This window comes from Euprymna scolopes, chromosome 1 (genome assembly GCF_053919585.1).
Source record: "Euprymna scolopes isolate OS-2025 chromosome 1, ASM5391958v1, whole genome shotgun sequence".
Taxonomy (NCBI): Eukaryota; Metazoa; Mollusca; class Cephalopoda; order Sepiida; family Sepiolidae; genus Euprymna; species Euprymna scolopes.
Genome location: NC_136482.1, coordinates 149,002,351 through 149,029,069, shown reverse-complemented (window position 1 = coordinate 149,029,069; position 26,719 = coordinate 149,002,351). Strand labels below are relative to the sequence as shown.

The 26,719-nt window shown below is 34.4% G+C and overlaps 1 long non-coding RNA gene across 2 annotated transcripts in view; it reads left to right on the top strand.

Annotated features, from left to right (window-relative positions):
- Nucleotides 1-26,719, top strand: part of LOC145276612 (uncharacterized) — a 27,530-nt gene continuing 811 nt past the window's right edge. The window contains exons 1-2 of one of the 2 annotated variants that reach the window (XR_013867964.1): nucleotides 25-190; nucleotides 15,953-16,281. This is a non-coding gene — a long non-coding RNA (uncharacterized LOC145276612). Of the gene's footprint in view, nucleotides 191-15,952; nucleotides 16,282-26,719 lie in introns of those variants that run through there. The other variant, XR_013867965.1, reaches the window with a different exon arrangement.

Sequence of the window (26,719 nt, the reverse complement as noted above, 5' to 3'; positions counted from 1 at the left end):
CGGAAGTTATATGCATATAAAAGCACGTTTATATCCCTTCTTGGTTAATTCTTAAAGCAGATATACCAGACAAACTATATCAAAATGAAAAGCTTTATGAAAATCGTCATATTGTTCTGCGTTATGATAGCTTTAAGCGAAGCAGTATGGAACCCTAATCCCGTAGACGACATGGTCGAGCCTACATGGGGTAAGTGAAGTTCTTCTTTCTTTTTTTTTTTTTTAATTTTTTGACGTCTTTTGTCGGTTTAATTTACTTAAACCTTTATATATTACATTTAGAATAGATTAGTCTTTTTATTTATTTATTTGTTGAATCAATTTAATTCGTTTGAAAAATTGTATCATTATATTAATTTTATTAGCTTTATTATTCTGGATATACCTAGTGTCCGGAACTACCCTGACTTTTAATAGCAAATACTTTCTAGGTAAAATTTTAAGCACACATAGAACACATCTAGTTGTTTTTAAAATGTAGCTTTCATAATCTTTTTTTTTTCATTTATAATAAAATGATAGGGTAAGTTTATTGGAAAATTTCGTAGTCAAATAATCAATACATTGATTTTTTTATTCCGAGAATGACTTACGTATTTCAGTTTTGTTTTATATTTCACCAATTTGTACAACGTAAAATAGGATAGGAAAATATTTAACTCATGTCAATAGGCAAAAGGCTTATCACAATAAATAAAGTTTTTTTTTTTTTAATATCTCGGGACTATAAGCGTATGTTCCATTATTAGGAATGTAATTAAAACTCAAGTCCTGCCAATAAATTTCTGTATTTATAGAATGTAAACTAGACCTACTAGGATATCTGTTGCCGAATGCATATCACTCAAAGAGGGACTGTGGAGGTTAATACAGACAAGTTAGCGCCAACCTGTATCAATTATATGTTTCCCTTGGATTTTCTGGCTTCGCAGAGACGGTGGGCATTGCAGCATGGGCTACAGCTATCATCCCATATAAGCCTACACAGGCTATATAGCTCCATTGCTACACCATCCTCCCACGAGATGGACGGTTACCAACAATAAATCATTATTGTTGGTAACCGTCCATGATAATGATAATACTTGTAATAATTGTAATGAGGATTATGGTAGCTGTGATGGTAATAATAATAATAATAATAATAATAATAATAATAATAATAATAATAATGATAATAATAATAATAATAATAATAATAATAATAATAATAATAATAATAACGTGTTTTGTGGAAAATACTTACCACGCAACTGAGAGAAGAAATTTATCAGTCACTTCATATTCGTAGACTACTCCCAGAGGAACAGAAAGGATGCCGAAAAGGAAAAAGAACCCCACGACCTATTATACATAGACCAAAAGATCTTGTAGGAGGCCAAAACTAGAAAAAAAACTTAGCCATGGCATGGATAGACTATAAAAAAAGCATATGATAGAATCCCACAAGCATAGATAATAAAATGCCCGAGAATGTAGAAAATACCAAGGAACATAACCAATCTGATAGAAAATGCAATGAAAAAAATGGAGACTTGAACTGACAGCTGTTGGACATATAACTGAAATCAACATACAAAGAGGAATCTTCCAAGATGATTCCCTATCATCATTACTGTTCATTATAGCCATGATGCTCCTGAACAACATCCTAAAAAAATGCCAAGCCGGATATAAGTTTACTAACACGGAAGAAAAAATGAACTACCTTATGTACATGGATGAACTGAAGCTGTTTGCAAAAACAAAGACAGGACTAGAAGCATTAATGAACACGACCAGAATCTTTAACCAGGATATCTAAATGGACTTTGGCATGGAAAAGTGCGCACTGCTCACCATAAGGACGGGAAAACTATAAGCAGCAGAAGGTATAGTATTGCCAAATCAAGCACAAATGATGGCACTAGGCGAACATGGTAGCTACAAATACCTGGGAGTGCTGGAAGCAGACGCCATCAAAATAACGGAAAGGAAAAAGAAAATTGAAAAGGAATCCCTAAGAAGAACAAGAAACCTCCTCGAAACCAAACTAAATAGTCGAAACCTAATTAAAAGAATAAACAAGTGGGAAGTGTCATTTATTGTGGACCTTTTATAAACTGGACCAAAGGAGAACTAAGAAATCAGAAGACCAGGAAACTAACGACGATGCACAATACACTACACTCAATTGATGATACTGATTGGCTATATACGAAAAAGAAAGACGGAAGAAGGTGACTGTTGTCTATGGAAGACTGTGTAAATAACACGAAAAAAGAATTAGCAAAATACATAATGCAGAAAACCGAAAGTATAATTACTGCAGCTAAAGATACGAAATAAACAAACAAGATAGAAAAAGAGATGAGGAATAAGACGAGAAAAGCTACATAAACGATTCAGAAGGATTACAAAAGAAGAGACAAACGAAAACACTTGGAAATGGCTACAAAAAGGAAACCTTAACAGGGAAACTAAATCACTAATAACAGCTGCGCAAGATAATGCAATTAGAACCAACCACATCAAAGCTAGGATCGACAAGACACAAGAAAACAGCAAATGCAGACTCTGCGGATAGAGGGACGAAACAATAAACCACATAATAAGTGAATGCAGTAAAATAACCCCAAAATAATAAAAAAAAACAGACACGGTCAAGTGGGGTAGGCGGTGCATTGGCCATTATGCAAACAAATGAATTTTGGACACACAGATTAATGGTACAAACACAAACAGGCAGCAGTAATGGAAAATGAAAATTACAAGACCCTATGGGGCATGGATATACAATTGGATAAACCCATCCAAACGAGAAAACCGGATATAATAATTAGCGAGAAGGAAAAGGTCGGTCTGTCAGATAATAGATTTTACCGTGCCAGCAGACCACAAAGTAAAAATCAAATAGAATGAGAAGCGGAGTAAATTCACGGAACTGGCTAGAAAGCTCAAAGGGATCTGGAGAATGAAGAAAGTAAAAATAACACCAGTAATAGTAGAAGCGCTAGGAACGATACCAAAGAACTTTGAAAAAAGAATGGGAGTGATAGGAATCAGAGGGATGACCGAGAATATACAACGAATTTCAATAATGTAAACTGCAGAACTATTAAGACAAACCCTAACACTACACACAAACTGGACACAGAAAAGGCTACAGATGCAAAACACAAAGTAACATAACATTAAATCATGAGAACTGAAACTGTACAAATGAAGAAACCGCGCCCACCGTAAACAGGCACCACACCAAATAATGAGGGCCAAGGAGGAGGGGAAGACTGAGGAGAGAAAGAACTAGTCAGACTACCACTAAAGATGTGCAAAGAAGATTGGGGCCTTGGGGGGCTTATTGCCACCCAAATTCCAGTAAACCGCCGCCAACGAGAAATCAATGGTAATCAGCTGTTGCGATACCGCAAATTAATTTGCAAAGGTTGTCAAAAAATAGTTGGAGAGTACTGGAAATCTGGGAAAACCTGTTGTCGCACAGACTCCAGGGAACACCACTATTTGTTGTCAAAGAACAATCTTTGACGATGGTTTGTGTGAATACTCGTAGTAAGTAAATAATAATACCAAAGTAAAGATATAGCCTTTCATTGTGGGTAGAAAGAGCTCTGAGCCTTGGCCGACAGTTTTTCTAGAGCTTGTATCTCGATAAAAATAATGATTGGTTGCAACAATAAAACACAAACCTATAGTAGAGAAATACCGGTTTGATGTCCGACGGGGCTTACCAGGTTTTACGAGCACTTAAAACACCCTTTACCCTTGATTGCCACTCACTTGGAGACAGTGTCTCGATAAAAATACCAGAGAAGGGACCTCTACAAATACAACTTAATCTTATGGTGAACAAAAATAGGAATGAATTTAATCTGAAGAGAACTGCACGTTTAGTGCAGGACTCCAAACCCTCCGGATCAGAAGTTCAAACGAACAGCACTTCTGTCTTGCCAAAATCCAAGAAATTTAAGAATTATTATTATTATTATTATTATTATTATTATTATTATTATTATTATTATTATTATTATTATTATTATTGTTGTTTTTGTTGTTGTTGTCTCACAAGGAGCTTTCACGCACATCATCAAGGATCTCTCCTTGAAAACAACATGTGGTGTTCCCTGGAAGCTGAGTGACAACGAGTCTCCCTAGATTTTCAGTACTCTTAACTTCTTTCGATAACATTTTCAAATGAATTTGCATTATCGCAACAGCCGCTTATCATTGATTTATTTCTGCCAGCGGATGTTGGTATCCAGTAGAATTTAAGTATCCATAAACCTCCCCAAGGTCCAATTTCTCTTCGCATTTGTTTGCAGCGGAGGTCGGGTCAGCTCTCTCTCTCTCTCTCTCTCTCTCTCTCTCTCTCTTCGGTCTTTTCACCCTCCACGACCCTCCTCAACTATTTTGCATCACTTTTCTTTAGGCTGGCGATAATGGGGTAATCGGATGGGATGGGGGAGGGGATAGAGAACTTATATATATGCAGATTCAATGTTCTTGGTTCTATATAACACTTCTTCATGTTTTGCCTCTGCAGCAGCTCGTCTAACCCGCGCACGTGGCTCATGTGTATTAATCTCCGCATTCAAGGGTTTTCCTTAATATTTCAGCTGTTTTCATTATCGTTATTCGTTGTATCTTTTCACATATTCCACTGATTCCAATTATTCCCATTCTTTTTTCAAAGTATTCGGGATTGTTCTTAGTCGTCCTACTATTATAGGTGTTATTTTTTATTTTCTTTATCGTACATATCCTTTCAGCTATCTGGCTAGCTCTGTGTATTTGCTCTGTTTCTCCTTTTCTTTGATATTTACCCTCTGGTTAGCTGGAACAGCAAAGTGTACAATTTCACGGGATTTTTTCTTGTAAATTATTATGATATCCGGTCGTGTTGCTTGGATGGTTTATCTGTTGTATGTCCATGTCCAATAGGAGTTTGTGATTCCCATTTCCAAGTAATGTTTTCGGCATATTTTTGTACCATTTGTATGTGCGTTCGAGATGCAGTTGTTTGCATAATTCTAAATGTACTGCCCTCCCCACTTGGCTCTGCTTGTTCTTATATTTCTTTTGTGTTATTTTCCAGCATTTGCTTCCCGCATGGTTTATCGTTTCGTCTCTTTGTCCACAGAGTCTACGTTTGCTGTTTTCTTGTGTTTTGCCGATCTTTGCTTTGATATGCTTAAGATGTATTGTGCTGCAGTTATGGATTCAGTTTCTCGGTTTAGGTGATCTTTTTACACCTATGTCCAAATGTTCTCGTTGTTTTCATCTTTTTTCATTCTTATCAGTCTTCCGTGTATTTGTTTCTATTCCCATTTTCCTTTTCTCCCCTTGTCCTCTCTCTTTTCTCTTTTGCTGATTTTGTTCAGTGTCCCTCGCTGCCATAATTATCCTTTCAGTGTTTTACATTATGTATTTTTCTAATTCTTTTTAGTGTCATTCACACAGTCTTCTTAACAAACCAGTCCTTACCGGCCCTCTTTCCTTTTCACAAAGAATCACTCAACATTGTCCTTTGAGTGTAGTGCACTGTGCATGGTCATGAGTTTCCTGGTCTTCTGATCCAGTTGTATGAGTACTTCTTTAGTCCCCCATGAACGATCCAGAGTATCTTACTAGTGATACTGTCCACGTATTTATTCCTTTTATAGGTTTTTGCTATATAATTTAGTTTTCTTGTTCTTTTGAGATATTTCTTTTACAACTATCTCTTTCTTTCTGTTGCTTTGATGATAACTGCTCAGTTTCAGTATATTGTTCAGGAGCATCATGGCTATGACCACTAATGGTGATAGCTAATCTTCCTGAAAGATGTCTCTTTCTACATTAATTTCCGTCAGATGTCAGTTCCAATCTTCATATTCTCGTTGCATTTTCAATCACGTTGATAATCTCGCCTGATATTTTATACATTTTTAAACATTCTAAGCATTGGTGGACCCTGCCGTATGCTTTTTTTGTAATCTATCCATGCTATTGCTAAATTATTTCTCCTTTTTACCTCCTTCAATATTTTTTATCTATACATAGCAGATCATGTGTTCCTTTTTTCCCCATTTCGGCATCCTTTCTGTTCCTGTGGAAGAAGTCCACAATTATTCAGGGAGTGCTAGATTTGCTCCCTTGGTTGTGCTATTAGTATTTTTCACATGGTGGATAAGCGCGTATTAGTCCTATAATTTCTGGGGGCGAGTCTTTTCTCTGTGTGTTTTGTATTAGTGTTGTTCTACCATTTTGTAATTCAATTTGCCACATTTGTGTCCTTTATATATCGTCTCAGGTCTTGAGCTATCCTTTCGTATAATGTTTTGAATGTTTTTGAACCAGTATGCATGTATGCCGTCGTGTCCAGGTGCTCTCTGGTTTTCCATTTTGTTCAATAGTTTTCTTTTGGGTTTCCTTGCTGATTTCATTCACTGTCCCTTCTTCAGTTTGTTGTTACTCTTCTTTCATGTATTTCAGTCATTCGGCGTTTCTATTGTGATCTTGTCGCTCTTTCCATATCTTATTTTTCGTGGCTGTCGTGTTCGGTCGTTCTGTTTTTGTTGTTTCTCCGTTCACATTTTGGTAGAATTGGCTTTCATTGTTTTCAAATATTTTGTTTTACTGCACTGTTCTGATTGTATCTAGATCGTCTCGATTTTCCATTTTTGCTGCTACTTTTTGATTCAGTTCTTCATGTTTCTTATTAACCCTCTCTCTGGCAGTCACATTTCCAATCTTCCATCTTCTCCACGTCGCTTTTTTTTGTTTATTATTTAAGCTTCATTTTTATGTTTGTTAATTTGGATGTCTAGCCTAATTTTCTTCCAGGTTTTGTCGATGCATTTTCCCCGGTTGTTTTTTTTTATTTGAATTTCATACTTATAATACTGGCGCCAGCGTAAATCAAATTATTTAAGTCTGTGATTGAATTTTTTGTGATGTATGGGAGGAGATTGTTAACCTTCTCTGTTTCTGTATTTAATTTCTTCTACTCTTGGTTCCTTACGGATGGGAGCTTTGGTGTTTTGTTTTGTTTTTTTGCTTGTTAATGAACCGTATTTTTTGTTTCATCTGCTTCATCCTGTTAACTCTGTTTCATTGTTTTTGTTTTGAACCTTTGAAGAGTCCAATCTTCATCTGTGGTGTTTCTCCTTCAGAGGCTTACATTTGTGAGGTTTCTACACGTGCGGTTCCAGTGCGAGCTTCTTTATGCTCAATTTTATCATTTATTTTCGCTGTATTTCTGTTAATTCCAGTTTTGTGAGCATGCCTTTCTTGAGTATCAGTCTAGCTTAGTATGCAATTCTTTATTCTATCATATGGTACTCACTGGGAAGGTCTCATAGCTCTTTCATTCGTTTCCGTAGCCTGCATATCTATGTTTAAGGATGGCTTCTATAATAGCATTGCATCACGAATCTATTCTCTTTCGTTGTCCATTTATTCCTTCGAGTATTTCTTCTTTGATGGTTATTTTGGCTGTGCTGTATTTAGTCGGTATCATACCAGTTCAGCCTCTGTTTTATTTGCGTTACTGGAATTAGAAAGTGGGCCAACATTCGCATGATGACGAACGGGTCCGCCATGTTGATTACCGAGGGATAATTAGCCGATCATAATTTCCAGATCTTTTTGCTAGGTCCCACGGTTTGTGTTATGTGTATTATACATTTTTCTATTATTGTTTTACCTGTGGTTCTTACGTAGAGATAGTGTTTACCTCTCATGCATATTGGAGCTATCGTGCACTATCACGCACGCATAAAAATATGAACAGACACGGAGGGGATAAATAAACAAACAAATAAACAAAAAAGTAAGAGGGACTTATTAATACTTACTTAGTTTAAGTCCATTGCACTAGTTCAAATTTAAGAGGATATTTGAAGATAGTCTCACCTTTCATATTTACTGTTTTCATACTTTTGGGGGATAGTTGATACATTTCAGTTTTAGATACGAACAGCAATTAGAATTTTTTAATCATTTTGACAAGAAAATTCTTTACCGTTCGTCCACCATGTCTTTTGTTTTGATCTTATCAAGGACAGGTAATTTGTCGGGAGTTTTGTAAGACTTTTTTAAAACGATTCTTACTTGCAGACAACATTTGGGACAAAATAAAATGTCCAGCGTTGTTGTTGTTGTTCTTCTTCTTCTTCTTCTTCTTCTTCTGCTACTACTACTACTACTACTATTACTAATTATTATTATTATTATTATTATTATTCATTCATTCATTCATTCATTCATTCATTCATTGCACATTCTATTTACTAACAAAATATATGTTTATTCTTTGCGAATTTCGTTATTTATCACAACCACAGGACCCTAAATTTTAGATTCGATCAATTTCACCACGCTTTTTCTTAAGTAAGCAGAATTTAAAAAAATACACAATATAAACAGCATTCAAAAAATAAACACTTTATTTAATACAATATATATATAACTTAGTTTTAAAGAATGTAAATAGAACTTTTTTTTATAATTAACAAGGAAATAAACAATACATCCCTTTTTAATTTTTAATTTTAAACAATATCAATAGATATATTCTTCTACTGGCTGATTAGTAACCACGTGATATTTTTTGCAAATTTAATCACGTGATTAATTATAAATGATTTAAATTTAAATTAAATGAAACACGCGTATTCTCTTTTTAGTTTGTTTAAAACATTCAATTACTTAATTTTGTCTATAACGGATTCTGCTAGCAGAAAAACGATTGTGAATCAGGTATTTACTTTCGATGAAATAAAAAAACATATTTATCCTCATTAAAGAATAACTTGCACACAACAGCAGCTTTTTAGGGTAATAATGAATAGCATTTTCTGCAACAAATTTGAGAAACACCGCACATTACGTAAAGCATCGAAAAAAAATAGACCGATTTATTTGAAGATACCCATCTTGCAGATCTTCATATTCTATCATAAAGGGCTCCTTTTTTTCTTAAAAAAAGCCACTTTCAAATACAAAAAAAATCTAATGATAGCATTTTGTTAGAGCCTCAAGTTTCCGCAGATGGTTATAAGCAGGGAAATATGTAATACAGACACACATACAGTAGTTGACTGAATGCAAAGAAGATATCCTCAATCATTCCATCACGCTGGCTGAGATTGATGAAAAAACAATAAATTGAAAGAAGTAGAAATAGAGGATTCTTATTTTTTCAAGCCAAAGTATAACAGAAGACAAGTCAAGAATGTGGTCTGGGTTTTAGAAGCCGCCTAATGGTGCTTGAACCTGTGTAATACTACCAGAGTTGACAGCAAGGGGCACGAATTTTATCGGATTGGTGGGCTGCCTCTAAAGGTCTGGACCACTTCGATTATGGAAAATATCAAAATGAAATTATTCATGAAGAAAACTTCGTTGACCCGATTAACCTCCACAGTACACACGCAAACCATAGAAGGCGTATAGTCACACTGTAAAATAGTAGAAAAGTTGGAAACAGAAACTTTTGGAATGTATAGGGCGGAATTGATAATGCAAAGAAGCGAAAAGGGGAAGTGTTTCTCCGTATAATCAAACGTATCCCTTGTCAATATTTGTCAGTAAAAATCCCTTGTCAATATTTGTCAGTACAATCCCTTGTCAATATTTGTCAGTAAAATCTGTTTATACTGTTTAAGATTAAAAAAAAACAATTTATAGTACGTTTTTACTTGGTTTGCACCTTAATATTTTCCTTTAAAACAAAGACTTTGAGGGGTGTTTGATATGCTGAAAACGAATATCGCATTTAAATGTAGTAGTTTTCCGGATAGTACACAATACAATTTCTTATGTGTAAAGCGCTGGTCATAGTTGTACGCGCAAATCGCATTTTTTTGGCGTACAACTATGACTACGACTTTTAACATATTTTAAACTGTTAATATTTTAAATACTGTGTATATATTGTTGGCATAGTAATATAGCGGTGATTAGGAAATTTGGTTCCTTGTATATGATGTTAGGATCGAGAGCATTTTGCCACCGCATCTCTAATCTTGCAAAAAAGTGCACTCTGTTTTAAAACAAAAGCCGTAAGTATGAGCTGAAAAGGAAATAACTCTCATAGATTTATATGAGACTTCCGGTTTTAAACGCAACTGTTGCCAGATATTAATAATTGAAAATAAGTTAAATCAAATATAAATTGAATCAAAAATAAACTAAATAAATAAACTTTAAATAATATTTCTAAATAGTACAGTTTAAACGATTCTATTACATCAAATAATAAATAAAATCGAGCTAATCCTTATAATATATTTTCTTTAACGTAATATGCAAATGAAGTAACTCATTCAGTGCAGATTTAGTTTTGGAAATACTATATATAGAAATCACGCACAAAATTGAATGTGTAATATCTTTTAATAGAAGTAGCCTATAACGGATTGATATATTTCTTTGAACAGCAGGGGAACACACGGATCTTTTTTGAGAGAAATAGCTAAAAACGGACTTATATATTTCTTTGAATAGAAGAGTAGCACACACACATACACGAGCGCTACTACTTTATATATGGAGATATATATTGATATTATTGTTTTGGAGCGTAGTTTCTCTGAGTGATATTTGAGTAAAAAAATAATTAGAAATCCGTTTACTAAAATAATCTCAGGAATCCACAATTGAATTTTCATATATATATATATATGTATATATATATATATATATATATATATATATATATATATATATATATATATGAAATATACTGAGTTCGTTTAATTCAATAAATTTTCATATATCAATAGGTTTTAAGCCTTTTTTGGTTGACTTAAGGATTAAGCTACAAAATTATCACATTTCATAATTGAGCATTAATATACTGTGTGTGCAAAATCAAGACTTCAAGACAAGGTGTTGATGGCAACGAAGCATGTATTTCATTTTATGTTACAATTGTTTCAATGTCCAGTTCGACAAGTTCAAGCATTATATCGTTTTAAAAATTTCAAAAACCAGCATTTCTTCAGACTTTATGAATAAACACACTTTTGGTAATATAGCATTTTTTTAATAGAAAGTAAAAAGATGGGGGGTCCCTAACGGGACAAACATGCGAGAAACATTTATCTTGGTTGTGTTTACGGAAGAGCCCATTTAAATATTAATGTATCGCCTAATTTTCGTATCCTTATTTAAGAACAGAGTTATGTGAAGTTTCTACGGGGAGCCTTAAGCCATTTAAAAAAGAAACAAAAATTAAAAAATATATACCATTTGTTGGATGCCTAAATTCCTTTATTTCCCGATGGTTGATTTTTTGTAAAAAGAATTTTTTTTAAATGTGGTATCTATATTTATATTATGTGCGTAACAACCTTGTAAGGATGTTACGGTTAGTTTTAGTTTTGTATTAGTGGCAAGCATTTTTTTTAAATTATCGTTTCATTGGTACATGGTATAAAAGACCATTTCAGGTTTAGAATTTGATTGAATATGAGAATAAAGTAAAATGGGTGTATTAAATATATATAAACCTTGTAGGACATTTCGGGTGAAGTGTTCTAATCTATTTACTGTCTGAAAATTCATAGTTATTCTACTTGAAAAATGTTTTTTATGTCGTTGCTTAGGATTATTTGAAGGGAGATAATCCAATTTAGTTGTTAAGTACTGCTAGTTAATTCTGTTTGAAACTGGGTCGATTTTGTTTCTTATAATGGTTAAAGGGAGGTAATTCAGGCCGTTCTGTTTTCGGTTCGTTGATTACTCGAAGGTGACTATGATTTAATAATTAATTTAATCACATGGATCCAGAACGTGTTACAATGGCTTGTATATAAATTATGTTTTTTTTTTATCTAAAGGAATGGGATGTGTTTAGCCCGGATCTGTTATTAATCACTTGTGCTGCTCCTGCCATATAGTTTTTGCGTTGTTTTCTTGGGTTGTCTAAATAAATAAAATAGTGTCTGTCCTCTAATTACTATTCTTAAAACAAAACCACCCACGGCTCCAAGTGTGTTTTACTCCGGTGGGAAGATGTCTACTCTTGGATTCATGGGTGAAAAACACTTAGACCATAAAGTGAAGTAAGAGAATAAGTAAGCATGGATTCTACCAACCTAGGGTGTCAGACGACAAAATCAATTGAATTAATATTTAAATGGATTAACAACCCCCAAGTTGTTAATTTAATTTTTAATAATAGCTAGATTAATTGCTGAGTTGTTTATTGATTTGAAGAAGGTGTTACTACTTTTACCGTTAATACTGCTACGACTGAATATAAGAATTGTTGTTGTTATGGAAAAAAAACACATTCTTAGATAGGCTATATACTTTATTTGTATTTCTTGCCCGGTTAAGAAGAAAGGAAACTATATTTGCATGTTATATTTGGATCCTTCATTTATATTGTAACAGTTCTACCTATTTAACTCTACATTAAAATATAATCCTGACATCCGATGAACCTTATTGGTGTAAAAAGATTATGTCTCAGTTACATTTAAGGCGTGATAGCAGGAATCTATTTCTATGAAGGCATCCCTGTATGGCATCAATCTTTTATTCAAAATTTCCTCTTTGGAATTCACAATGTAGAAGGCTTCCAATAAACATAGATTGCACCTTTTTGATTTCCCAGGGCTGTACTTCCTCCGCTGTCCACTACTGACCATTTTAATTCAAAATTTTCATTATATCTGTTACGTTCCCTGATCCAATCACCTAATGCAATTGTATTTTTCTTTTTGTTTGTATTTCTAATGCTTATTTTTGTGCCCACCCTGCTGTCGTTTACGCCATCTCTATAAGTTTCTATCCCAGGTTCCTTTTTGAATGATACTACGTGCTTTCTGTATCTGTCCTTAAACACTGTTCCCGTGGCTCCCAGATATATCTTCTTAGAGTTATCGGTTTTTATCTCGCATTTATACACTATTTCCGAGGTTAGACATTTCCCATCCAACGGACAATTTTCAGATATTCTACAATTACATTTTCTGTTTGGTATATTTTCGTTTCATGCTAGTTCGTTGTTATTCCTTATTTTGCTGATTTTTCTATTGTTGGAGCTAATTACAGTGTTAGTCAAGTTTCTGGACGTTGAGAAAGATAATTTTACAGATTTTCTATTTATTATTTTGCTTAGTTTATTTTCCGGGGAAAGTTTTGGTCTATTATTCTATAGAATTCCTTAGGTATATTATTTTGATGTGTTCGCTGAATGGTGGATTGAACCAGACCTGCCTCTTGCGTCTATTTCTCTTATTAATGGTACCACTCTCATCCTTCCCTGTTTTGCTATTATTATTTCCTCCTCCGTTACTATTCAACGTTTTCCTTATTGGTCATGTTTTTATTTCTAGCTCTCATTGCAATGTTGTACGAGATTACGCAGTTGGGTTTGTGGTTACTATTATTGTTACTCTTATATTCAATTTTTCATTGTAGTATTCCTTGTTTTTCAAAAAGATTCTCATTCTTAGAAAGTTCTAATACTTTTTTAGAAATGTTGGGGATCAGTGGTTTCTTCATGCATTTCGGATGGTTTGATCGGTAATCTATGTAGAAAGTTTTTTGGTTAGATTTGTGGTAGGGTTCTATGTGCTATTGTTTAGGTTGAGGGTAACGTCCAGAAAATTAACGATCCTGCAATTGCTGTCCATTGTTATTTCTAATCCAAATTCCTTTAAAAAATTCTGATGTTTTTTCTTGATTTTTCCGTAAAACGGTCGCTGGAATTAACTACGAAAAGTGCGTAGTCCCTGTAAAGACCCCCATTTAAACCTGGAATTTTCTTGTCTATCTCGCTTAGTAAGTAGAGACCAACGAAGTCAGTGACCTACGAGGAGTCTGGGGCATCCATTGTAATATCAAAATGGACATTTCTATCTTTTCGGATCCACAATCCACCGTTATATCTGATTGGTTTTTTTTTGGCTAGTTTTATCATTTCAATTTCCAACTTAGTTAAGTCAGTTTCATCTTCTGCTAGTTTAAGTGCTTTCTTAAATAAGTGCAGGGGAAGGAAATACACTTTTCGTTGCTATCAACACCTTGTCTTTAAGTCTTGATTTGTTTTGAACACACAGTATATATATATATATATATATATATATATATATATATATATATATATATATATATATATATATATACAGGGTGTCTAAAAATGTACTCACACTTTGAATGACGAGAAATCCTTTATTTATAAACATACAGTGAAATGTAATAGCTTCGAATATAGAAGATAAATGTGATTAAAGAATCATGTTCGCAAATGGTCGAATTGATGACCATTAGTGTCCAGACAATACTGATAACGCGCACCAAGGGATTCGCAAACGTCACGAAACAGGTCATTAGGAATATCGCGACGTTGTCTTTCAATTTCTATTTTCAATGCATCAATTGTTCTTGGTTTGGTGCGATAAACTTTGTCTTTAAGCTATCTCCACAAAAAGAAGTACATGGGCGTGAGGTCCGGAAAAATGCAGGGTATTCAATGGCACCCCTTTGTCCAATCCAATCGCGATGGTAGTGGGGAGGTGCTCATCTTGCTGAAAGTAAATTTCGCCGTCATCACCAAACATCTCAGAAATTTGTGGATCAACAAACTCCTGAAGCAAGTTAAGGTATCTCTGCACAGTGACAGTTCCGTTAATAAAAAAAAATGGCTCTATGATGCCCAGTGCGGATATCCCACACCACACTGTTACTCCTGGCAAGTTTACATGGTGTTCAAGTGTTACATGAGAATTTATAGGACCCCAGTACGTACAATTATGGCGATTAATCGTGCCATTTAATGTAAACGTTGCCTCATCGCTCCACAAAATTTTGTGTGAAACCCCTGCATCATCTGCACATTTTGTTAGGTACCATTCACAGAATTCGACTCTCCGGTCAGCATCGTCTTCGTTGAGAGCATGAATTAGTGTTGGAATGTAGCATTTTCAGTGCAGACGCTCCATGATGCGATGGACGCTATCTTTTGAGATGTGGGTTTCCCGAGCAGTTTGTCAAAGTGATTTCTCTGGTGATCAAAAGAGTGTTTGCAGCACCTGCTCTTCTTTTTCAGGGCTCGTGGATATCCGAGATCGTCCAGAACTATTCTTGTTAACGTTCTGGACGGTTCCATCTGCTTCAAATTTATCTTTAATGCGAGCAATGATCCGGCGCGTTGGTGGTGGTCTTGCGAATTCCCTTCTGAATCGTCTTTGCACTTCAATGGGGTTTTCAGTCTTCCAATAACATTTCATGACAAACTTCCTCTCTTCCAAGCTAAGTAAATTTCCTGTCATGCTGTGGGTCATACCTCAAACCTGCAACACAAAAAAGACAGCGTGTAAGCAAGGATTAAAGTGTGAGTACATTTTTTGAAAAACCTTGTATAAACATGCGTGTGCGTTTCTGTTATTTAGACATTTATACATGTGCGTGTTTGTGTTTGAATCTTACACAAATATACATTAAATTTTTGTAGATAAATATATGTGTTTTCTTACACATAAGAATTCCGTTGAGAATGGGGTTATTTCTATTATTATACGTTTTCACTATTATATATCTTACTTTGCTTTGTCGGCACTGGAAATTGCATAACATTTCTATTTAAAGATGAGCATTGTCTAACATATCTTCTATTTTTACCTGAAAATACCTGCACAACTCTTGCATTTCATTCTACACGAACGTCCTCTTTAAAAGGCTAGACATGTTAATGATACTTAATTTTGATTTACGGGATTTGCTGCCAATGGGAGAAGTATTTGATAATCAATCTATATATCTAAGTTCCAGAGTTTTCATTTATCCCAACGCTTGCCTATTTTCTCGTTATATTGCATCTTGGAGTAATCTAATCAATCTCTCTTTTTTTCAACGTCGATTCATTCTTATTTCATACAAAAATATTGTTGTAAATATTGGTTACTATTATATATCTTTGTATAACCTGTCTTTCATGTTCTGTTTTTCATTACAGCAAAGTGTGGTAAAATTAATTATACATGGTGCTGTCGTGGCAGTGTAAACAACGACCATTACTGTTGTCGCAGATTCAGATGTAGTAAAAAGGACTGTGAAAAATTTACTCATAGTCAGTGCTGTTCTTCTGGTGTAAAGAAAGGTCATTACTGCTGTTTAAGTTTTTCATGTAAGCAAAAATGATATAGGAAAACAGAACTTGCAGTCGTTGCGCTACAGCTCGCATGAATATCGATGTGATCTTCCTTAGAAATTATAACTATTTACAACATGTAACGCGTTCAAAGAATAAAAGTGTGCACAATAAAATATGATTGTATTTTATAAGAGTTTACGGAATTATTTTTTCTGTCATCTTTTGTTTGTTTTCATATAAGAATTAGCCAAGAGGTTTGATACATGTTTGGTAAGGAAAATACGTATATTTATTTTACTGTTGCAGTGACAACACGGTATCGTGGCAATTGTATTCTGTATGACTTGATGAGAAGAAAATCTACGAACATTTCGACATTTTTGTTTATTTTACAAACATAAATTTTGTTTGTCTTCATTAGCCGAACTGTGAGACAACAAAATGTAGAGTCGAAACTTAGCTACTTGTGATGTCTACTATTCTGTAATGAAGCTTTAGGTATTCTATAAAGAAAAAAAACACAGTTTAAATTTCCCCACAAAATATTTAATGGATTCCTTTGGAATAGTGATAATATGAATCTTCATGTTCTTAAAAACATTTTTTTACAGAATTATTACAGAAAAGTTTTACATAAATGTAAAAATTACTGACGATAAAATCTTTTTTTTGCAATTTTTAAGTACATTGTACTGAAATTTCCTTTCAACGTGCCGCCCAATTTTTAAATAGTATTTTCACTTTTTACGGTATTTTTTATATTATTAAATTGTTCGGTGAAAGTACAAAATTGTTAAAATACTAAATACCCTTCTCTCCCCGTGTTACATAATAGGTTTCTGATAATAAAGCTATTATTACTGCTCGCGTAGTTAAATACAGTTTCTTACAATCTGTTCTATAATGACACAAATTACTGCACAATAAAAATAATTAAATTTCATTAAAATATCATTTTTCTAATTTCGAAGTATTTAAACTAGCAGAATCCGCGGAAATTCCACGGTAGTCGAAAATTAAAAATAAATTTAAAATAAATAAAATGAATAAAAAATAAAACAAAACAAATTATGTTAAGGTGTTTCTTGATTGAAGCGCTGATTAAGTGTAAATAAAATGAAATACGTATTAGATATGTTTGAAGCCAAAACTTATCTTATACGTATTTGGCTTCAAACGCGTATAATACGTATTTTATTTTATTCAAACGCAATCGGCGATTCTATCAAGGAACACAAACCCTAACGTGAATTCCGCGTGAGCAACAAACCGTTCCGACATTTGAAAAAAATAACGTAATCAAAAATACGGACTTCTGCTTACTGATTATATGCTCCAACAACAACATGGCAAAAAGAACATACTGATGATGAAGTGTTTCTTCCAAATATATTTATAAACGCCAATATAAATTTTAAACAAAATAAATATCTTTTTATTTTTGTAATAATCTGATTTTATCAATTTTGACCCCAACTTTAAGCAACAAAATCATTTTGTAGAACTAGCTGACGGGAGTCGAGTAAATGATATCGTTTTGAAAAGAGGCACTACCGTATAGTTATCATTGTTACTCATCTATTTATTTAGTCGTAAAACTATCAAATTGTCTGATGCATCCAAGACGCATTTATAATTACCCTTTCTGGAATGTCTATGCAGCTTTAGCATAAGTTTAACCGGAAGTTGCATGCATATAAGAGAACGTTTATTCCCTATCGATGATTGATTCATTCTTTAATCACACATACCACATTAGCTATAGCAAAATGAATAACTTTATGAAAATAACCGTGTTGCTGTGCGTTATGATCGTTGTAAGCGAATCACTTTTTCAACTCAATGTAGTATCGAAACTCAGAAGATGGCGTTTTGTTTTTCTATTTCCGGCCGTTTTTTTTTTGTCATTTTAATTGACTTATTCGAATATAAATGATATTGGGAATAGATTTCTTTTATTTATTTACTAGTAGATGTGCCCCATGTTGCCCGGTATTTAACGTAACGGTAAATTGCCTTTAAAAAAATTAAGTAAAGTACGGATAAATAAAATATTTTAATTCATGCAATTCTTTTCTATACTAAGCAAAAATACCATAACGTTAAATTCTTTTTTAAAAAATGAATTAAAAAACAACGGAAATAAACTGAGACATGTGCATGCGAGTATTATATTTTTCTAAACAATTCATTTCTTATATATATATATATATATATATATATATATTCTTATATAAATATATAAAAATATATATAATATAAATTCTTATATATATATATATATATATATATATATATATATATATATATATATATATATATACTAGACTAGCCTACCCGTGATCATCATGAATTTATTTTCACAACGTTTTGGCTAGTCAGATTTTCTACGGGTCTATCTTGTTGAACTCAGGAATCTTTCACACAAACTAAAGACTCTTCTTGTTTCACTCTTTAATTTGTACGGAGTTTCGCTTGGAAGCATTATTGATTAACCGGGGACGCATAACCCTTCCGTAAGACATGAAAACGTAAAAATTCTTAAACAATTCTAGTTATATCACTAGTCTTTCTCTCAATATAGTTTAGTCCTACAACACCCTGAAAAGTTTCACTTAAAACATAATTAAATAGTGCTTTATCCATTACGCAAAGCTCTTTGCAAGACTGGATCATAAATTTAGATTACAATACATTTTAGTCTACATTGCATTGTAAAAAAGCTACTATAGATTATATATATATGTGTAGTCATCGACATATAGTTCTGTTTCTTTGTATCACAACTCATCAGTGCCGCTAGACTAGCATCTCTCCCAAGGCAAGGATTGGGCCTAGAAACGTCGTGTTGACAGTCGGCAGTTCTCCCACTCGACCACACAAGGGACGCCCGCAAATAACTCGTCGGAATGTTTATTTAAATAGACATCCGCCACCACTCTTACAGTGCTCAAACCGCCTGTTTGCAAACAAACAAACAACGAGCTTTGCATTTTTCAGCCAATTCAGTAGTAGGTGAGATTATTTACGACAGTGCTTTACCCAAAGAGGGGGGTTAATATATATATATATATATATATATATATATATATATATATATATATATATATATATTTATATATATATATATATATATTTATATATATATATATATATATATATATATATATATATATATATACAGGGTGCATCTGGTATTTGAGAACATCACTTATTTCTTCTCTTTTATCTATTATTTAATCGTTTACTTTGTTTCTTTCAGAAAATTAATTATGGCAAATATTAATATAACTCATGACAGGCTGTAATAGTTGCAATCTTGGCAGAACATAGTGGTTTGCAAATTGCACAATTTCTAAAAGTTGCCTGATCGTTTGTCTTTAAAGTCCGCAAAAAAATTAAAGGGCAAAAATGGCCCAATTCTCCAGTTGCTAAACGCAAAAATCATCAACAACGGTCTGACAGCATGAGAACACTTGAATTTGTTCAAAGAGTTCAGAACATCAATTATGATAGCCCTCAAAAGTCAATGAAATCAATTGCAAAAGACTTAAATGTCTCAGAAGCCACAATTCGTAGGACTTGTCATGAAAATCTTCGATTCAAGTCGTATGTGATGAAGGGAGGCTATTTTATCTCCGAGACCACCAAAGAAAATCAGTTTATAAGATCCAAGAGGCTTTTTAAGCTGAGCAACACATTCTTTTGGGGTTTTTTCAGATGAAAAAATTTTTGACCAAGACCAAAAAAGTAAACCGAAGAAATGACAGATGGCTATGTACTGACCCTTCTAAAGTTCCAAGAGTCATGCACACAAAATGTCCAGCAATTGTTGTGATTTTGGGGGAGGTTCCTATTTACAATGCCTCCCCACGGGATCGAGTTAGACACCAGGGTCGTTTTTTAACGTGGAGAAAAGGAACAAAAATAAAAATTGTCTCAGTCGTGAAGGATTTCTCCTCCCCTGACAGAGAACAAGTAAATTGAAGTGCAGCATCTGAAGAACAGATACTACACTTTGATCTTGTCCCGAAGGCCAAGGATGGGGGTGGTTAGCAATGAAATATATGTGATGCGACCACATTTATTTCCAAAAGGACTAAAAATCAATTCTGCCGCTTACATTAAAGTCCTGGGTACTGTTGTGAAGCCTTGGGTTAATAGAGTCAGGAATAGAAAGCCCTACATCTTTCAACAAGACTCTGCACCGGCACATAAGGCTCAGAAGACACAAGAATGGTTAGCAGAGAAGTTCCATGATCACATTATCCCCAATTTGTGGCCTCCAAACTCTCCAGACCTTAATCCGTTTGAGTATTGTGTGTGGCCTTGTTGAGAGAGATATCATTAAACATAAAGTAAATATTATCTGAAAGCATCCATAGAGTAATGAAGGATATCGACGAGGACCATCTTAAACGTGCTTGCCAACGGTTTAGGTCTCGAATAGAAGCTGTAATTAGTGCTGAGGGCGATTATTTGTTAAAAAAGTTTAAAAAATAATATTTTAGGTTTATGTACAATAAAGTGACTTGTTGTACTACCAATCTTTTTGTTTGTCCTTTTGATTATTTTTAAAAAGGAAATATATGTTCTCAAATACCAGACGCACACTGTATATATTAATTAGGAATTATAAAAGTAAAAAAATCTGAAAAATATACATGTTTTAATTACTTAAGGTTTTACCTACAAAATATATGTTATTCAAAAGACTTAGTAGTGACCGCGGTTTCGTATAGCGTATGCCACGGATAATGAAAGAAATAAAATAAAATACTGCTAAACATTTAAAAGAAATTAAACTTGTAAGACTTTTCTATTCAATCTATCTACCTATATATATATATATATATATATATATATATATATATATATATATAAACGTGAGGATGTTTGTGTGTCTCTGAACACTTCTCTACCTATATACTCTGATACTTTGATTGTTTTATCTACATACTTGAAAATTTGTATATATAGTATTAAGACATGTGGAAAACGTTTTTAAATCCATTTTAATTATTAATTAAGATTAAGATTTTAAAATTGGTACGTCGGGGTGTTGGAATTTTGATCTGTTTTCGACTGTTTCACGACGGCATATACGCGCCCGTGAAAGATGTCAGGTTCATTATTTAAAGTAAATATTTTTGAAAATACCTTTCGAAAATCATGTCAATCAGGTCAATGGTTACCGTAGTAAACTCATTGTATGCAGGTTTTGGCTTCAATCGCAGCTCGAGTATTTTTTTTTACTTACAAGAAGTGAACTGTTAAGAAAAAACATAATACTCTCATGTAAATGTCCCTATTTCCTTCCATGTTTTATCATTCATATTTTAAAACAGAATTTAACGTTATATTTTATGCCTACGGTACTTTTGTTTATAATAAATAAGAATTCTGTATGAATTAAATTATAATATTTATTTTTATTTTACGACCAGGTACGCCAGGCGGCCTATTAGTATATTTATAAAAGTGAGAATGTGTGTATGAGAACACTTCTCAACCTTTATACTCACCGAATTTTTGATCGTTGAGCAAGTGGCAACGAGCCACACTGGATCACGCAAGAGGACCTGAATGATCTTGCTCGTGATTTGTATCTGTCAAAACAACAGTCACAGCTCTTGGCTTCCCGGCTTAAACAGTAGAGCCTAGTCCAGTAAGATGTAAGGATCACCAGTTTGAGTAATTGGAACAAAGAATTTGCTTCTTTTTTCGACGTGGAAAACAAGTTGTGCTACTGAACAAACATAGCTGGCTTGTTTATGTCCCTTGATTTGCCACATAATCCTTCAGACTGGCGTTTTTCATAGACTCTTCCAAGCGAAGTCTCAAGAGTGTTCGTCTGCACAACGGGAATAAATATCCCAGCATTCCCGTTGTACGCTCTGTCCATCTAAAGGAATCCTATGACAATATAGAGCTTCTTTTAGAAACTACAAGTACAGCGAGTACCCATGGAGTCTGAGTGGGTAGCTCAAGGTCATTGGTCTTCTTATGGGTATGCAAGCAGGTTTCACAAAGTACTGTTGTTTTCTCTGTCTGAGATAGTTGAACTATATCACAGCATTACAAGCAAAAAGACTGGGGGTCTAAAGCTCTTTTGTTCCTGGCGAACACAGCCTCAAGGAGAATCCTCTGCTGGACATGAATGAGGTGCTTCTTTCTCATCTTCACATCAAGCTTGGTTTGATGAAGAAATTAGTGGACAAAAATAGTGCTACCTTCCAACACTTGTCTACTGTGTTCCCAGGTATTAGTGCAGCAAAGCTCAAAGAAGACATCTTTGTCGGATCTCAGATCCGAGAAATGCCGAAGGATACTGGTTTTGAGGAGCTTCTTAACTTAAAAGAACCGAGGGCATGGGAAGCATTCAAGTCAGTCTGTAGTGGCTTCCTTGGGTACACACGCATACCAAACCTCTATTCTAAAGTCTTACGTAGATAGGGGGGCGAATGTCACTCAAGATTCATTTTCTCAATTCCCATCTTAACTTATTCCCGCCAAACAAAGGAGCAATGAGTGATGAGCATGGAGAAACAGTCCACCAAGACATTACGATGATGGAGAGCAACTATCAAGGCAAATGGAACTCCGACCATGATGAATGCTCTTGTGTGACATCACGGAGGCAAAATACACCAGATCTTCTAAAAAAACACACTTTTTATTGAATGTGGCACTATGAATGTGTAATTGTATCATTTAAGTATATTGATTTAATCAATGTTCTTTATCTATCCTGATTTATCTGTTATAAGCTGCTGTAACTCTTGAAATATACATATATATATATATATATATTCCCTGTTTATACAAAAATGAGACTATTTAAAGGTCAGAAAGGATAGAACAAAACTATTTATAAATTTGAATTCACCACACTCAAATTTTCCAAAAACAACTATCCCTATTCTTGCCTAAGACAAAAAAAATTGTTTTTGTAAACCAGTGTTATAATCGAAAATAAAAACTTTCTAATATATAAGATACTAGCAGGCCGCCCGACATTGCTCGGTCGTAAAATACGCTTAAAAAAAGTATTTTGATTAATGCAGATGTCATACTTATTACATTATATTGGACCCAATATATAGTAATGATTTAATAAGTAAAAAAAAAAAATAACTTCACCGAGAATCGAAACCAAAACGGTTAGCTTACGATTTGCTGATTTGCTTTTTCTTTTGACGTTAATGTCTGAGCATGTTTGCTTCAAGGCTAAAAGTTAAAACATGAACCAATAGCTATTATGTAACGCATGCATATTCGTAATGTCGTCGTTCGATCTTCACCTGGCAAATTCCATTTTTATCATTTTCACAGTTTTGTAACAATTTTCCCCCAGTAAAACACAAATATAACGTTTTTCATAAGTTCAAATACTCTATATATGAAGTTTCGTATCTGCAGACTAAAAACTGATAGAGGAGTTTGGTAGGCAACATTCGTTTATACTAATATATATACGCATACATAACTATATATCGAAAGAGGTTGTGCATATTATAAACTTTTTACGCAAATATTACGCAAGTATAAATCATGTAGAATATCTTCATGAATATAATTACAGGTAATAATTAACTAAACGAAAAACTAATAGGAAATTAATTAAAATGAATGTTTAAAAGAATATGCTAATTATCTAGATCTTTTGCAGATGAATACAATTCCACGACCCTTATATATATAACAAAGTTGTATTTTATTTTTAAATAAATAGAAAAAAGGCTTGTTTTTTTTTCTGTGCTTGCTCTTTGAAATCCACGAGCGAATTTTCTTATAAAATTGATAGAAAATATCATTTACAGTTAGCATCTATCCATCTACCATTTATTAATTATGTTTTTTGACATTGAAGTGTTTTGTTTTTTTTAACTATTTGTCTTTATGCGTTGTCTGGAGCGATATTCATAGGAAAGGACTGAAGAAATGTGGTCCGTGTTGGAGATTTCTAACGAATGCTAATATGCCTGTAAGATATTTATCAGTTCGATAATTAAACCAGATTCCATATTTTTAGATTCTGGTATTCTTAAGAATATATAACTATGAGAACGGTACAATCTCAAATTGTTCATATTTTCAATTTTATTTATTTGTAACGCGATATGAAGTTTCCTAAGGATTTCACTTTTTTTTTTTTTTATTACATTTTCACCCCAAACAAGGCAAATTGCCACTTTGGTGTAGGGGGCTACTATCAGGGGAAACAACTACTGGGGTACTATGTAGGGATTTGGGCAGCAAGGTGTCGGTTCACGTTACACTTGAACTTCTGCACGTCAGTACTGTTGGGGAAGCAGGGACCGAGAATGGAATTCCAGAGTCTTGCGGTTCTGGGGAAGAAACTATTGGAGTAAAAAGATCTTTTACATCTAGGGATATCTACAGTGTGGGGGTGGGATCTAGTAGCCTGTCGGGTTTGTCGAGGGTGCTCGCGTCGTGGGGGCACAAGTGATTGCAGTTCGTCAGAGCATTCACCACTAAAATACTTGTAGAAAAGGCAGAGGGGTGTAACATTTCGTCGATGGGACAGAGGCTGAAGCTTAGATGCCAGTTCAGGGCCTATCAGGTTTGCGACTCTCTTTTGAACCTTGTCAAGGAGCGAGAGACTAGTAGCAGATGCACCAGCCCAGATGTGGCAGCAATACTCCATACATGGGCGAATGGTGGCCTTATAGAGGTACAGGATACTTTCGGGTGTTAGTAGTTTTCTAGCACGGTAGAGAGAGCCTACCTTTCTTGCAGCGGCCCTGGCAATGCCTTCAATGTAATTGTTCCAACTCATGTTTCCTGTGAACGTTAGGCCACTTCACAGATTTGTTTCACAGATTACGTCACGTCACTCTCGAATGTGGAACTTTCTTCGGATACTACACTAAAAAGAAAACTCAACCCTTATATCCAACGCACACACGTGCATGAACAAAAGTTCTTTCGTGTATGGTTATTTAAAATGAATGTGTCGATTGCAGAAAATCGATTGAAAAATCCACTTACTAAAATAACATAAGAAGTGCGCAATTGAATTCGACTAACTCTGTACGAAATAGACAACAAAGCTGTAAAATAATTTATTCAAATATAATACTAACTGAAAACGTTAAAGGAAGAGGAACATATATACATATATATATATATGTGTGCGTGTGTGTGTGTGAGAGAGAGAGAGAGCGAGAAAGGAAGGGAGACCATGTTTGTGGTGGAATTCTGTACAAATACAGGGTGTAATGATAAAATTGTCACCATACAAAAGACGACATGATTCCATTTCCGTTTGATGAAAACCGGTTTTCTTTTTATTGTTAAAGACCATCTACTAGTTGGGCAGTTTTGTGCAAATCCCAAGATCGATAGGATGTTTCGATCATGTCTGAAATAGACACAATATTCAACTAGCGAGGTCGGAGACACCGCTGTAAACTCATGCTATCTACCGAACAAAGCTATGACAATAGGACCATTGCCAGCGATCTCAAACTGAACATCCGTATAACAGGGACATGCCTAGGATGATGGAAACAAAGTTATGGTTATGGTTTTCAGTATGGTTTCACGTAAGGGCCATATCATGCCACCTCACATTTTTTAAGTCGGCTTGAAAGTTTACACCAAAGTATACATGGATGCGCTGAAGAATTTGGTGCAATTAGATGGGCGCTGGTAGACCCTGAGTGTGGCAGAACCCAGCCCACAAGTCTAAAGAGACCCAGACTGGCTTCAGAATGAGTGCTACGACTTAGTACCCTTCTCTCACTGACACACTCCTCCCCCTAACCTGAACCCACTGGGTTCTACATTTGATCACCTGTCGAAAACATCACCAACATGACCTCTCACAACACTAAAGCCAGCTTAATTGCCACCATTTTCCGTGTATTCGCTGTGGATGAAAGAGATATAGTATTGCTATACGTTTTCCTCCTTGTATATTTGTTTTAATATTTTGCCGGCGCTATGAATTTGATGACGTTTCTATTGGCCTATAATGTAGCGTGTATTGTGTGTTCTATTTGCCCCTTCAAATACCTGTAGAACTGTTGCACTTTATTCTACACACACATATTGATGTGGCGTGACCGCCTCAGAGAGCGATGCAGCTCCCCATTGGGGAGATTGAGACCTAATAAACATTGAGTAAGTAATTATGCTGATGTTGTCTGTTAACAATTATTGGATGCCCGGACAGCGGCGAGTAACCTATCTGGAAGAATGAATTTATTGAAAGCAGACATATAATTTTATTGTTTGCGAAAAAAATGACAAGAGATATCATTTGAAAAGTTAGAACGAAATATGATTTCGTTCTTGGCATAACGAACCCCGGCTCAGGAATGTCTGACTTTCTGAGTACGAGAGGTTAAAGTGACAACCTTTCGGGTCGTGTGAATGAATTTGAGTTCTGATCCCAGATTCGCAAGCCTATGAAGGTTCGCAGGTTTGCACACGAGCAAGGATTCGGGACTTTCCCGAATAACGTGTGGAGTTCTGATTGGTCTGGGGAACAGCTTATTCTACCCCATCAAATTCCAATATAAGCAAATGCCCAGGGCAGAGAACAGCAGATGGGAATACAAATCTCGAGGCAAAAACACTCACCCAAGAGAACGCCAA